Genomic DNA, 14,418 nt, shown 5'->3' with positions numbered 1-14,418 from the left:
GGAGTGACAGGCTGCAAGGACCGAGCAGACCCTATCGTTCAGGATTAAACCCCCTCCTCGGGCGCGTGGCACTGCCTAGTCTTCACACCACTGTCGCGCCCCCACCCCTTTTACATTGGCTCCTGCGGCCACCCGTGCCTGGTGCCATGCTGCCAACCGCGGCGCCCGTCCCACTGGAGTGCCATTGTCTGCCTGCGCATCTGCCTCTCCTTCGGGGATGTGGCTGTGTTAATATCAGCCGAGTATTAAGATGAGAGTAAGACAAGTGTTGCTTTTGGAGCTTTCTGCTGCACCAGGCCTCCCCGATCCTCATCCCACGCTGCGAATAAATGCAACGAACACCCCTTTGTCACAGAGGGACGGCGGCTCCGCGGAGAAGTGACATGCTCAACAGGGACACAGCTGTCAGCAGCACAGCCTGGAGAGGGACCCGGATCTGTCCAGCTCCGCAGCCACTGTCTTCCCACCAGGCCCCGGGGTGGCACGAGCAGCTCGCATTCATGTACTGGGTAAAGGCGGTCGGTTAAACCCAACCGGCAGCACCGCCGAACACCGTCTGGCGAGCTGCTCCCATGACAGTGACGGCCAGGAAAAGGAGCAGCTCTGCTGTGTAACAGGTGGGCCGCCAGGCGTGGCCGTTGGTTGGATAGCAACAGTGGGGTTGGGGTGTGCTACCTCGCAGCCCAGAGTCTTGTGCTGCGCTGAGGTCACGTGGGAATGCCGTTGGCTTCTCCATCAGCTGCTGCACCTGTTCACTGGATGCCTGGCTCTCAGGATGGGGCAGGGCTGCCCCTGTGGGGCGGGCCTGGGCCAGGTGATGGCGAGAAAGGCCGGCCACCATCACAGCACTGACCAGCGGAGGAGCCAACAGGGAGGGGTGAGTGGCATCAGGCCCAGGGAGGGATGGGAGGGGGAAGGTAGTCCTGAGCCAGGAGTATGCCACCATCACTCAGGTCTTCGGGAAAGGAGCTGTGGGGTGCGGGGACCCCAAGCAGCGGCTATGAGTGGGCTCTGTGGTGCCAGGAGCAGAGGGCACGGGCGTCGGTAGAAAAAGACATTTTTCTCCCAACAGATGGGTGGCGAGGCAAGGATTCTGACAGCACCAACCAACACTTGGACCACAGGTGAGAAGCCACTTCCCAGACAGACTCATGATGGGGGGGGGGGGGGCGCTAAAACATGGAAGACTTCTCCGGCAGCTCTTCCCCTCATCAGCTCCCGAAACTCCTGCATGGCTCTCCACTCCCGCACGCTGTGTGCTTGTGAGGCGGGACCACGCTTCCTGCCCTGCTGGTCCCCTCTCACTGCCTACGGCCCAGTCCGGGGAGGAGACATACACAAGACCACTGGGAACCCTGCCCCCATGGTGAGGAGCCCCCCCCGCGCCCCAGAGAGGGTGTACACGTGAATGGCAGCACCTGGGGTTCACGCCAACTATGATCGAGCCTCAGTCCTGAGGGGAAACAATTGGTCAAGGGCTCAACCTTTAACCCAAACGCTGGTGGTTCTAAACCCACCCAGTGCCAAGCCTCGGAAGACAGGCCTGGCAACCGCTTCTGAAAGCTTGGAAGAACCTACGATCAATTCTACCCGGCACCCGGCACGCCTGCAGTTACATGAGTGAAAATCAACTCTTCGGTCAATCGTTTGACTTGACTTGGTCTTGTTGACCCGGTGGCCATGGGAAGGGGCAGCAGGACCAAGAGGGGACTGGGGAGATGGACTCCTTCCCCTGCCAGGAGACATGGGTTCTGGTCTCAGCCAATGCGGTCATCAACTTGGGGACCTCAGTCCACTGACCCGTCTCTCTTCTGGGACATGAGGGACAAACTTGACTTCTAGCCCTCCTAGCTCCAACATCCATGTTGCTGTGGCCTGAACCTGGGTCTCAGCATGGATGCTGGAGGCAGGAGCAACGCTGCCTGCCTCATTCCCGGCACAACCCACCTGATGCCGTTTCTCGGAGAGGGGAATCAGCCAATTAATTAGCCACCAGCTCAGAAAGGAGCTACGTCTCTCTCTGCATTAAATTTGCCACCAATCAGCCTTGGCGCATGAGCCCCCTTCTGCAGCATCGAGGATGGGGATCAGGCGTGGAGATGGATTCATCTTAACTAAGCAGCTCATTATCCCTCTGCCCTTCTATCTCTGACAGCATGGACACCACTCCCATGAAGACGCATTTAGCAAAATCGCAGGCGATATTCAAGGAGCAGGCACCCTCCCAACAAGGTGGTGACAAATGGCTCCTCTGTCCGGGAACTCGCCTTGTGATGTCCTAGCATCACCGCCTTGTCCCCAGCCAGAGACCTGGCTCAGGTCTGGTCCATGGCTAGAGGGGGATGGTCCCATGAGGTAGAACAAAGAGACGTAAGTTACCTTGCTGCTGCATGCTGTTGGGTCAGTTCCGAGTCCTGGTGACCTGCGTGGTGGAAGAGAACTGCCCCATGGGGGTTCTGTGCCAGCACCTCTGGGGGAGCAGGTCACCAGGGCCTCTCCGCCAAGGGGCCTCTGAGTGGACTTGAATGCTGGCCTTTCAGGAGCAGCCACGCATGTCACAGAGAGTCACCTTCATAAGTTCAGTGACTACAACCCAATGTCTCAGTGAATGCCTGTAGGGTTTGCTGGGGCCCAGGGCTCTCACTGCTAAACCTTTGAAAGTCTTGGGCAAACCAGGACAGAGGTGTGCACGCAGCCCATCAGAAGGTGCAGGAAGTGGGGGAGACCTCTGGCTTGGGTTATAAGAGTTTAGAACTGCCCTCACTGTAATCCCACCATGGTCCACGGGTGCCTTTGGCTAAATCGCTGAAATGTTGCTTAAACAGGGTAACCAGGGTCACGTTGCTCATACAGGGTTGAAGCAGAGACCAGGCGTCAGCAGGATCCAGGGGCAGCCAGAGGGTCTGAGTCGGAAGGTCACCACTAGGAGGTTTTCAGTGTATAGACTGTATGCACACTGTTAGGTGGGGGACACCAGAATGACCCAGGGGTCCGTGGTGGTGGCCAGGGAGGCAATGCACCAACACGGTGCAGGGCCAACCAGGTAGTGGTGTTACCCAGTGGGGTAGTTAGATAATTGTGTGTTAGTGCGGGTAGACTAGATGAACAAATTCATGGACAGTCGTGTGTATATAAGAAAGACCTTTATATACAAGAGCAATCAAATATTGAGAAAACATATTCCACATCAGTCCAGATCAAGTCCATAAGTCTGTTATCAATCTATAAAGCCTGATACCATATGTCTGATCCCAATAAAACCCTCTTCAGACTCATGAAACACATGCAATGATGCCGAATGCAGGAAGATCACAGGCCAGTGGGTGGGAAGTCTTGTGGATCCAGTGGCAGTGGAAGCATCTCAGCACTGGCAGGGGTCTCCACATGGCTCCTCCAGCTCCTGGGCTCTGACTTCCAGCAGCCTGTCTCCTGTGGCTTGCCAACAAGAATGTCTCTCTGGTAGTGAGCAGAGAGTCTCCTGCCTCTAAGGAGGAACATCAGAATCCTCAGGAGAAGGCCAGGCCCACACAGAGGCCTCACTGGCTATGTCCTGACTGACAGGCTAGACTCCACCCCTGCACTCTGAATCCTCTCAAATTGACAAATGATGATGTAACTACCACACGGAGGTTGGTGTGACCCATCACCCAGTGTCACATTTCATCACCACTGCCACCCCCCATCACCCACCACCCCACACACCCTGCCGGTTGCATCACTCTCCAGTCAGGGTACGGGGGCGTGATCTGGGCGGAGAGGAGGCACTCTGTTATGGCCAATGGGAGAGGGGAGGAGTTGCTGGGGGTCATGGTGGAGAGCAGGGCTGCAGAGAATGGCTCTGGACCTCTAACTTGACTTCCACTGGGCTGGTCTACTGTTATTGGACCGCTGGGCCACTGCACAGGTGCTGACACCATGAGCTCCCACACTGGGTGACGCCAACCCCAGTGACATCACTGCCGAGCCTCCGAAGTGTCAAGGGCCTGGAGGGTCCACCGCCTGGGAGGGAGGATGCCAGAATACTACTCTGAGGTGAAGCCATATCCGGTCTTCCCTGGTAGGATCACGGCCAGTCTGACTGCCCGTCTCCCCACATCTCCTGCTGCCTTGCCACCAGCAAAGATAACCAGGGACCTGGCAGCAGGAGAAAGTGGTTTCGCAGGTGATCCCACAGACCCAACGGACTGACTCAGAGGAGCCCAGAGTGTCCTCCACAGAGAAGCATCCCCCGTGCCTATCCGGGCTAGAGGCCCCTGTCACAGGCCCATGCCTCTGCCTGATGACCCACTTGGATGTCTTCAGACACTTCTAATGAACAGGTTCAAAGCCAGAGTTTTATCTTCCCCTCTCTCTCCGTAGCTCAGGAAACCTCCATTGCCTCATTCTCTCATGACCCACATCGGAACATCTTGCAAGGTCTGCAAATCCCCCAAAATACACCCAGACCCCAACTACTTTACCTCTCAAGCCTGAGCCCTGCTTGCTCTAAGACCCCGCCTCCTCACAGCTCTCCCTGCGGCCACCTGTGCTCTGTGAGACCCCCACCCACCTCTCTAACTTTAGCTCCCCTTACTCTCTTGCTTGTTCGGCCCAGCCGCTAACCATGAGCTCTGCTGCTCCATGAGCACCCAAGAACTCTCCCCCAGCCCCCACCAGGGTGTTTGTGCTTCTCCTCCTGCCCCTCTGCAGAAGAATCTGTCTCCCAGGACGCACAGGGTTCAAATGCTCTGATTTCTCTGCTCAAAGACCACCTCCCTGAAGAGGCCTCTCTCCTAACCCACTCACTGAACAGAGTCCTACTCCTATCGATCCCATAGGACAAGGTAGAACTGCCCCTGTGGGTTGTGGAGACGGAAACTCTTTACGAGAGTAGAAAGTCTTATCTTTTTCCTGTGGAGCGGCTGGTAGTCTCGAACTGCTGACCTTGTGGATAGCAGCCCAGCGTGGAACCCCTACCCCATGACCCTTTATGACAAATAATACCCTGCCACTCCCTAACTCTTGGACCTGCTCTCCTCTTGTATGGACTTACTGCCTGATCGGTATTTCTTTATGGTCTGCGGGCTCTTGTACCCCCAGGTTGTCAGGTTGTAAGCTCCCAGGAGAGCAGAGATGTGTCTATACCTAAGATTTTCTGTTTCTTTTGTTCAGATTAGATAATTGGAATTTTTATTCATCTATTCGCAGTTTCATGAATCATTTCTTTGTCATGTGTAGGCTGCTTTTGAAGCCATCCGCTGAGGTTTTTTCTTTATTTCTAAGCTATTGTTTTTCATTACCAAAATTTCCATCTCATTCTTCTTTCGGTAGTTTATAGCCTTGCTGAGTTTTCCTGTTTGATATTTGTTTTAAAGAAGATTTTTTTTTTTAAAAATAAATAATTTCATTGGGGTCTCTTACAGCTCTCATAAAAATCCATACATCAATTATATCAAGCACATTGGTACATATGTTGCCATCATCACTTCAAAAACATTTTCTTTCTACTTGAGCCCTTGGCATCAGCTCCTCTTTTTTCCCCTCCCTCCGCAGCCTTTCCACCCCTCTGAACTCTGGATAATTTATAAATCATTTTTATTTTCATATTTTACATTGTCCGCTGTCTCCCTTCACCCATTCTTCTGTTGTTCATTCCACTGGTAGGGATGGGGTGTGTGTGTGTGGGGGGGGTGGCTGTGGATCTGCAGGCGATGGCCCCGCTTCCAGGTGTGGTACAGATCCAGGGCGACATCACCCAGCTGTCTACTGCCAAGGAGATCATTCGGCACTTTGAGGGCTGCAATGCCGACCTGGTCGTGTGTGATGGGGCTCCGGATGTCACTGGCCTCCACGATGTGGATGAGTACATGCAGGCCCAGCTCCTCCTCGCTGCTCTGAACATTGCTACCCACGTTCTGAAACCAGGGGGCTGCTTTGTGTCCAAGATCTTCCGAGGCCGGGATGTGACGCTGCTCTACAGCCAGCTACGCGTCTTCTTCTCCAGTGTGGTGTGCGCCAAGCCCAGGAGCAGCCGCAACTCCAGCATTGAGGCCTTCGTTGTCTGCCAAGGCTATGACCCTCCCGCGGGCTTCGTTCCAGACCTGACCAAACCCCTACTGGACCACACTTACGACCCAGATTTCAACCAGCTAGACGGCCCCACCCGCATCATCGTGCCATTTGTGACCTGTGGGGACCTGAGCACCTATGATTCCGACCAGAGTTACCCCCTGGACCTCGAGGATGGCTCAGAGTACCAGTACACTCCACCCACGCAGCCTCCCATCTCTCCACCGTACCAAGAGGCCTGCACGCTGAAGAAGAAGGGGCAGCTGGCTAAGGAGATCTGCCTTTAAGAGTCCCTATTAGCAGAGTAGACATGTTGCCCCAACCCATGGCTGCCCTACCATGCCACACCTAGCTGGCCTTTCAGGTGGAAGACAGTGATATGAATTGTCATAGTAACACATTAAGCTGGTTGAACTCAGAAGCTGTTCGTTGTCAGGAGAGCCAGAATTTGTATTGATGAACTTGCTTTCCAATATTCTAATTTCCAATACCGTCATCTCATCAAGAGAGCCTGAACCTGTAAGCAGTCCCAAGTGGAAATAGCAAAGAAATATTGCAAACAAAATAAAAACTGTTGTTTTTGCACCACACACACACAAAAATCAGTTCCCCCTTTCTCTTCTTTCTCCCCCTACTCTCATGGTATGGCAACTCTCAATATTGATCCTGAGGGGTTTATCTATCCTGGATTCTGTGTGTTGAGAGCTCTTGTCTGTACTAGTGTACATGCTCTGGTCTAGCCAGATTTGTAAGGTAGACTTGGGGTCATGATAGTGGATGGAGAAGGGAGTACTAAAGAACCAGAGGAATGTGGGTTTCATCGGTGCTATACTGCACCCTGGCTGGCTCATCCCTTCCTGTGACCCTTCTGTGAGAGGATGTCCAACTGTCTACAGATGGGCTTTGGGTCTCTATTCTGACCCCCATCATTTGCTTCAAAATGATTGTTTGTTTTGGGTCTTCTGATGTTAAGACAGATTTTGAAAAAAATCATTTTATTTGGGACTCGTACAACTCTGATCACAATCCATACATCCATCCATTGTGTTGAGCACATTTGTACATTTGTTGCCATCATCATTTTCAAAAATTTCTTTCTGCTTGAGCCCTTGCTATCAGCTTCTCATTTTTCCCCTCCCTCCTTCCCTCCCTCCCTCCCTCACGAACCCTTGAGAGTTTATAAATTATTATTATTATTTCATGTCTTACACTGACAGATATATCCCTTCACCCATTCCTCTGTTGTCCATCCCCCCAGGAAGGGGTTATAGGTAGATCATTGTGATCAGTTCCCCTTATCTCCCCCCACTTCCCCTTCCCCTCCTGGTATGGCTACTCTCAATATTGGCTCCAAGGGGTTTTTCTGTCCTGGATTCCCTGTGTTTCCAGCTCCCATCTGTACTGGTGTACATGATCTGGTCTAACCAGATTTGTAAGGCAGAATTGGGGTAATGATAGTGGGGTGGGGGGAAGGAAGCATTTAGGAATTAGAGGAAAGTTGTATGTTTCATCATTGCTACCCTGCACCCTGACTGGCTTGTCTCCTCCCCATGACCCTTCTGTAACGGGTTGTCCAGTTGGTTAACGCAGATCAAAAAAAATAATTTTATTAGGAGCTCATGCAACTCATCACAATTCACACATACATCAGTTATGTAAAGCACATTTGTACATTCATTGCCCTCGTCATTCTCAAAACATTTGCTCTCCACTTAAATCCCTGGCATCAGCATCTCATTTTTCCCCTCCCTCTCCGCTCCCCCCTCCCTCATGAACCCTTGATAATTTATAAATTATATTTTGTCATATCTTACACTGTCCGACGTCTCCCTTCACCCACTTTTCTGTTGTCTGTCCCCCAGGGAGGAGGTCATATGTAGATCCTTATAATCGGTTCCCCCTTTCCACCCCACCCTCCCTCCACCCTCCTGGTATCGCCACCTTCACCACTGGTCCTGAAGGGATCATCCACCCTGGATTCCCTGTGTTTCCAGTTCCTATCTGTACCAGTGTACGTCCTCTGGTCTAGGTGGATTTGTAAGGTAGAATTGGGGTCATGCTAGTGGGTGGAAAGGAATCATTTAGGAACTAGAGGAAAGTTGTATGTTTCATCATTGCTACACTGCACTATGACAGGCTTGTCTCCTCCCCGCGGATGTCCAGTTGCCTACAGATGGGCTTTGGGTCTCCTCTCCGTACTCCCTCTCATTCACAATGATATGATTTTTTTTCTGATGAGGGGCTAAGGCAGATACTTGATGGCTTGTTTAGACATTGTTTTATAATGTTCCTATTAGATGCCATGAAGTGTTAGCCTCCAAGTGACTTCCCATGGCCTAGGAGACCGGCCAGTATGGAGGCAGCGCGCCAGGTCTTTGTCCTACAGAGCCAGTGGGTGGATTTGAACGCCCAGCCTTTCCGTTAGCAGCTGAGCGCTTCCCTGCCTGCTACCAACAGGCGGGTGCTAAGAAGTCCACAAGAAAGCTCATTCACTGGTTTCACACATCTGGTGACACAGAGGTTAAGAAACAGGTTAGACCAGCTGGACACCAAACATCCACAAGGGGCAGCAAGACAACCAATGCTGGCCAGTTTGAAGTTCAGAGCTAGCGGAGAAAGCTAGCAAGGTCACTAAGCTGTGTCTAAGAACATTCCTGGAGCTCTGCGGGGCCCAACGTTGGACTGGCTGATCTGTCCCGTCACAGCCATGACAGGGAGCCAAGGCGGCTGTTGGGCATAGATCTCAACCCCGAGATGCGTGTCTTCAGATGCCCAAGCCGTACTTGTCGATTTCCAGGAACGAGAGAAGAACCAAAGTCAACGGGAGCCATCTATCTCTCGGAGGGTCAGGACTGCGTCTGCCATCAGCCTAGTCCAGGGTCCCCCCGATTCTGTGTCTGGGAGTGTGGACGTGGTTTTGGGAGCACAGGTGCTCTCTCCCCTGGGGGACACTGCTGGGGCCACACCTGACCTGGGACAGACAGGTCAGTGGTGGCAGCAGTATCAGCTAAACTTGAGGCTTTAGGGTACAGGCTGGGAGGCAGGGCCATATAAATCTCACATTCTGCCCTTCTCTGGCTGTGGGCCTGGGGTTCAGGCCATATGATCTCAGGGGCTGCCTGAGCTACTACTGGTGAAGGACAAAGGTCACCCCTATCTCATGCCGATGAATGTCCTTTTGTAGCACTGGTGATAACCTCTCTGCACCGTGTAATCATGGTCCTAATAAATAGTATTACCACAAGCCAATTACTATGACCATCTATTCCTGGCAGGGATAGCGAGCTCCTGAAATACACCTTTCCATGCTGAGCCAACAGGTGCTCCCAATGCTCAGCCTTCTGGTTGGCAGGACCAGGGAAAGAGGTGGTGTGAGAAAAGGATGGACATGCTCGGGGCTCATCTGTCCCTAAGATGGATTCGTTCTACTGCTCAGAGAGCTCTCAAAACTCGCTTTTCTGCTCTGCCCGCACCCATCCCGCCCAGGTTCGGGCCCTCAAAATCGTTCCCCAGGACCCCGTCGTGGCTGCCCCACTGGTTTCCAGCCTCCAACTCTGTGCCCTGCTCCTGCATCCACCACACCAGCCTCTCAATCATATTTTTAAAATGCAAATCGATGGCGCCGCCTCTCTGGTTAATGCCACTCCATTTCCCTGCCCCATTGCCTTCCAATTCAGGATAAAGTTCAGATTCTTTCATGGCCAACTGGGCCCTTTATGAGCTTGCCAATCGCAGCCTCTCTAACTCGATCATCTCAACCCTGAGCTTCTACCACCTTGCACACCCCCCCCCCCAAGCCCCCTGCCCTTCCAACGCACCCCCCACCCTCACCCCCATCCCAGGTTCTTCTGGCCTAGGCCACTTCCTCTTCCTGGCTTTCCCCTCCCCCAGAGTTTATCTAGGGGAATGTGTGCAGGCCCTTCCAGATTCCAGGCCTAAGCCACACCCTCCATGAGCCACCTCATCTGAGCACCTTGTAAGCGGCTCAGCCACGGCTGTCCACACACCACTGCAACTAGAATATGGGGCTCTTTGTATGACTGCCTCTGCCCCCAGGGGCCTGCTGTCCATACAGTAGGGAAACAGATGCTGGGTGGGAGGGGGTATTCAGACTCACAGATAGGGCTGTGCTCCAGAGGGGCTTTAATGACTGCTCCCAAGTCGACCACTTGCTTCTGGCTGGATTCGGACCTCCAACCCCCAACATAGCAGCCGAGTGCATCCATCACGTACTTGGCCAAGGACTCGCTGCGAATGTTGAGCGTGCGACAGATAGCGCTCAGCCGAAGTTGCACACATGAAGGCATGGGCGAACCAGTGTTTGGTATCTGCCTGCGCTGAGCCCTCCGGGCGGGCGGTGTAACTTGAATCTGTGGCCTAGAGTCACGGCACCCAGTGTGCAAAGGCCAGAGCCCAGATGCAAAGTGTCTTTTGCCTCCCTGTTGCCTTTGGGGTGTCATCCAATGCCTTTTCACTGACCCCACACCTGGCCTTCCCTCTTCCAAGTCTTTGTCCTTTGTGAGCCTCTGATCTTCAGCCACCTCGGGTGACCCGGAGCTCCCTAAATATGCCAGGCTTCACCTGGCTACTGGGCACAGGCACCTGGTGCACCATGTGTCCAGAAGACCTATCACCCTTGCCCTAGCCCTTCAATCTACAAGGGAAAGCCCAAAGCATTGCTACAAGGGCTCCAGTTCATGCATACATGCATGAATCTACTCCAGACAACATGCGTTTCAACATGTCTCCATGCTCAGCGAATGCCTGCAGTCAAGTTCTTTCAGTAATGCACGTGTCTTCCCACTGTTCGGTTGTCTTAAAATAAAAACAAGGTCCAATCAAAGCTGTGACTTCTGAGATCTGCTGGGCTAGTTAAATTCCAGGCAGCGGTGTCAGCTCAGAAGGTCATGGTGACTGTGTGTGTGTGTGTGTGTGTGTGTGTGTGTGTGTGTGTGTTTAAACTCTTAAGAGGTAATCTTGAGAGACCTGCACACAGGTTGATTGCGGGGCTTATTATGAAGAAGTTTTAAGTCAATTGAAAACTGCTTTCATGAGAAACAGGCCACGAGAGTTGTGCTGAGGAATGCTTTCCCATCATACACCTGGTCAGTCTTGGAGGACGGCAATGGCTGTTCGATCCGAATTCCACTGGGAAACCGCACCCCATCCACCTTACAGCCCCAATCTGGCCCCTTCAGATGCCTTTCTGTTTCTCAAGGAGGGAGGAGTGCTGGTGGCACAGTGGTCACACGTTGAGCTGCCAACTCAAGGCCTGCAGTTCAAAACCACCAGGCACTCCTCGGGAGAAAGATGAGGCTTTCTACGCCCATAAAGAGTTGAATGGCCCAGCTGGTATTTGAAATACCGTGGCACAGCTTCCAGCCTCCCAGCAATACCCAAGCTGCCACAATAGGACAAATTGACAGGCAGGTGGCGGTGTCCCAATTTAGACATCATTCACCTTAGAGGACACTCCTTCCATACACCCCAGCTTTCACTTGTCCCATGCCCAGCACCCCAAAATCAGAGTCAGTGTTCTTCTTGCAGCCTCTACCATGCCCCAACACACTGCTTGGCAAGGCTGCGGGCAGTGAGCCCCTGGAGAGCAGGAAGCCCGTCCCAGTGACTGTATCCTCCCTGATTGTCATGCTGTTGGCACACGGTGGGCATTCAAAGCATTGTTCTTGGGGAACAAATGAATACATGAATGACTAACTACACAGATGAGCACATGGATTCTAAAGACATCCTCAACTCACCTCTCTGGACCCAGACACTCCAATTGGGTTGGGGCTTGGTGTTTTTTGTTTTATTGGGCTGTGGACTCCCCAGCCTGATGTTGGCGCATGCAAGACCATCTTCGGGGAGCCCAGATGCCCCAGGCTCCTGGTTCTTAGCTCCTTCAATAGAAGGGCAGCTCAGGCCTGGGCCACTAGGGACCTCTGACATTTTTATGGCCTTTGCATAGAGAAACACAGACCGTCTCCTGGCATCTACCTCCTGCCCCAACCTCCTGGGCGCGTCTGAAATATCCCCCCTCTGTGATCTCTAGCCAGCGAATCTGGTCCCCTCTGGTCAGAAGCAATGGATGTTCAAAAGCCGTGTCGTACTAATGTATTACTCATGGCGAATGTATTATTTATCATTAGTTTGTTTATTTATTATTCATTATGTTCCATTATTGAAAATGATGAGGTTATATTATTAATAAGAAGGGTTGGGCGGGCTGTGCTGTGGCCTTCTGCAGACACCTGATGCTTCTCCAGCCCCTGGGAAAGGGAATGCTGGCCTATTGTGTGGATGGAGGAGCCAAGGTCAGAGGTGGGCAGGGCTGGTCTGGTCAGTCTTCTAGTCTCAGAAGTAGCTGTCTGGGATGATGGCAGCCCTGGGCACAGGCTGTATTCGGTAGTGTGTCCTGGGTCAGCACTCCGAGGCAGGGGCTATGGATTTCTGGAGGAGGCTTGTGCTGGACCAATCCATCACGTCTTCCCTGGCACCATGTTCTTCGTTTGGCCCAGGCTGCTTCCCCTGAGTTCACGATGGGATCTGGAGCTGCCCGGGCTTCAGTAGAAGGAGCCTGCTCTGTGTTCCTTTCCCTGCTAGCCACTCAGACTACAATTCCCAGGCTCCCTTGCAGCGTGGCAGGCATGTGACTAAATCTTGGCCAGCAGAATATGTATGGCCTCCTGGCCTGGCCCCCTAGAGGCATGCTATCTTCCACACACTCTGTCCATCTGCAGGCTGGCTGGAGAGGTGTCTGAGGACCCGGAGGAGCACGGAGCATATGATGGAAGGAACTTGGGAGCCTGACTGACAGCACTGATGGGGCACGTTGGACAATGATGGGAGCGTGGACTAAAGCTTCACTGTGTTACATCATGGAGAGACAGACAGAGAGAGAGACAGAGAGAGACAGAGAGAGAGAGAGAGAGAGAGAGAGAGAGAGAGAGAGAGAGAGAGAGAGAGAGAAATTCTTAGAGCCCTCGTGGCCCAGTGAGGAAGTGCTCAGCAGCTAACTGAAAGATCATACGTTAAACTCCACCTGTCACTCCTCCGGAGGCCTGCGTGGCAGTCTGCTGCTGTCAAACTGACCTCTTGGAAACCCTTGGGGTCACTCTCCTCTGTCTTAGAAGCCTTAGTGGTCAAAACAGGCCCGAGGACAATGAGCTTTATTTCTGTGGTTGCTATTGCAGCGCCTGGTTTGCTAGAGCATCCTGCTGACCAACCGCACCCAGTAGGCGCCCAGGAAGCTCTCGGTGAAAGAAGGGGACGAGCAACCCACAAACTAAGCAACGCAGTCTTTCACTGGATTCGGATTCATCATCTCCAAGCGACTTCCCTCTCGGGGAACATTAGAGTGAAAGGAGAATGGAATGACCAGGCACTGGAACCCTTTACACACAGGTGGGGAAACTGAGGCTCGGAGCAGGGAAGCACCATGGTTTTGGTCACAAGACTTGGACCTAGGTCTCCTGAAGCACAACCTCAAGGCCTCCAGCCCCGACACATGGGCCTCTCTCCATTTTGCCTGACGGCTGACCCTCTGGAACTGTCTGGGTCCTTGTGGGGAGGCTGGGGGTAAGCAGAGTCGCCCAGGCCCTGGTCAGTTCAGCATCTAAGGAACATCTGGGAGGACAGGTGAGGGGACACTGATGCGACACAGGACAGTAGTGAGAAGCCCTGATAATGTATTGCTGTGTCTGGAGTACCCTCTCCAGGGTCAGGGCACTGCTGGACAGAGAGGCCAGGGCCCGCCGAGTCAGGGCTGGTGGTGCCCATGGGAAAGCCACATGTGGGGACAAGAAGGAAAGGAAATAACCACAGACCCGGGACTGGAACACAGCTGGAGAGCAGGGGCCGGCCTCAAGGCCCCTCTGGCCTCAGTCATCGCATCTGAGAAAGGGGCGCGGGCTGCTTCCTTCTCAGGGCCATTGGGACGCTGAGATGAGAAAGCTGAGCAGACCAGGGTCTGGAAACACCCCTGGGAATGCTGCTCGCTCTCCTCCTCTCCTCGCAGGAATGTCACTGGAGGCCACTGCGCACAACCTCGGGACGCTGGCCTTGAGACTTAGACAGCCCCGGGGGCAGCTTCTGGTTGTGCTCTGAGACCCTGGCTCAGACAAGCTCCTCTGAGCCCCAGTGTCCACCTCCGCCAAATGGGGATCGTTACCCTAATTTCTTAGGGCTGGAGAGTGGACGCTGGGGAATGTCCCAGCACTTGGATCTAACACAGTGCCGGGCATACAAGAACAGTGCTGACACCACTCGCTGTCCATGATCCAGCTGTAATAGCTGCCCCGGTCCATGTCCTCAGACCCTGCTACCTTCAGGAACACGGCTGGACAGTGTCAGGGCAGGGGGCTCTTTATT

At 53.3% G+C, this 14,418-nt stretch overlaps 1 protein-coding gene and 1 pseudogene across 1 annotated transcript in view; one reads left to right on the top strand and one right to left on the bottom strand.

The window, feature by feature from the left end:
- IGSF21 (immunoglobin superfamily member 21) overlaps positions 1–14,418 on the bottom strand; it is a 292,572-nt gene that overhangs the window by 170,130 nt on the left and 108,024 nt on the right. The gene's annotated exons all lie outside the window — the stretch shown is intronic.
- Positions 5,827–6,590, top strand: LOC142433469 (tRNA (cytidine(32)/guanosine(34)-2'-O)-methyltransferase pseudogene; annotated as a pseudogene).

Source organism: Tenrec ecaudatus, chromosome 1 (assembly GCF_050624435.1).
Source record: "Tenrec ecaudatus isolate mTenEca1 chromosome 1, mTenEca1.hap1, whole genome shotgun sequence".
NCBI classification, from domain to species: Eukaryota; Metazoa; Chordata; class Mammalia; order Afrosoricida; family Tenrecidae; genus Tenrec; species Tenrec ecaudatus.
This window is presented reverse-complemented; position numbering and strand designations above follow the sequence as displayed.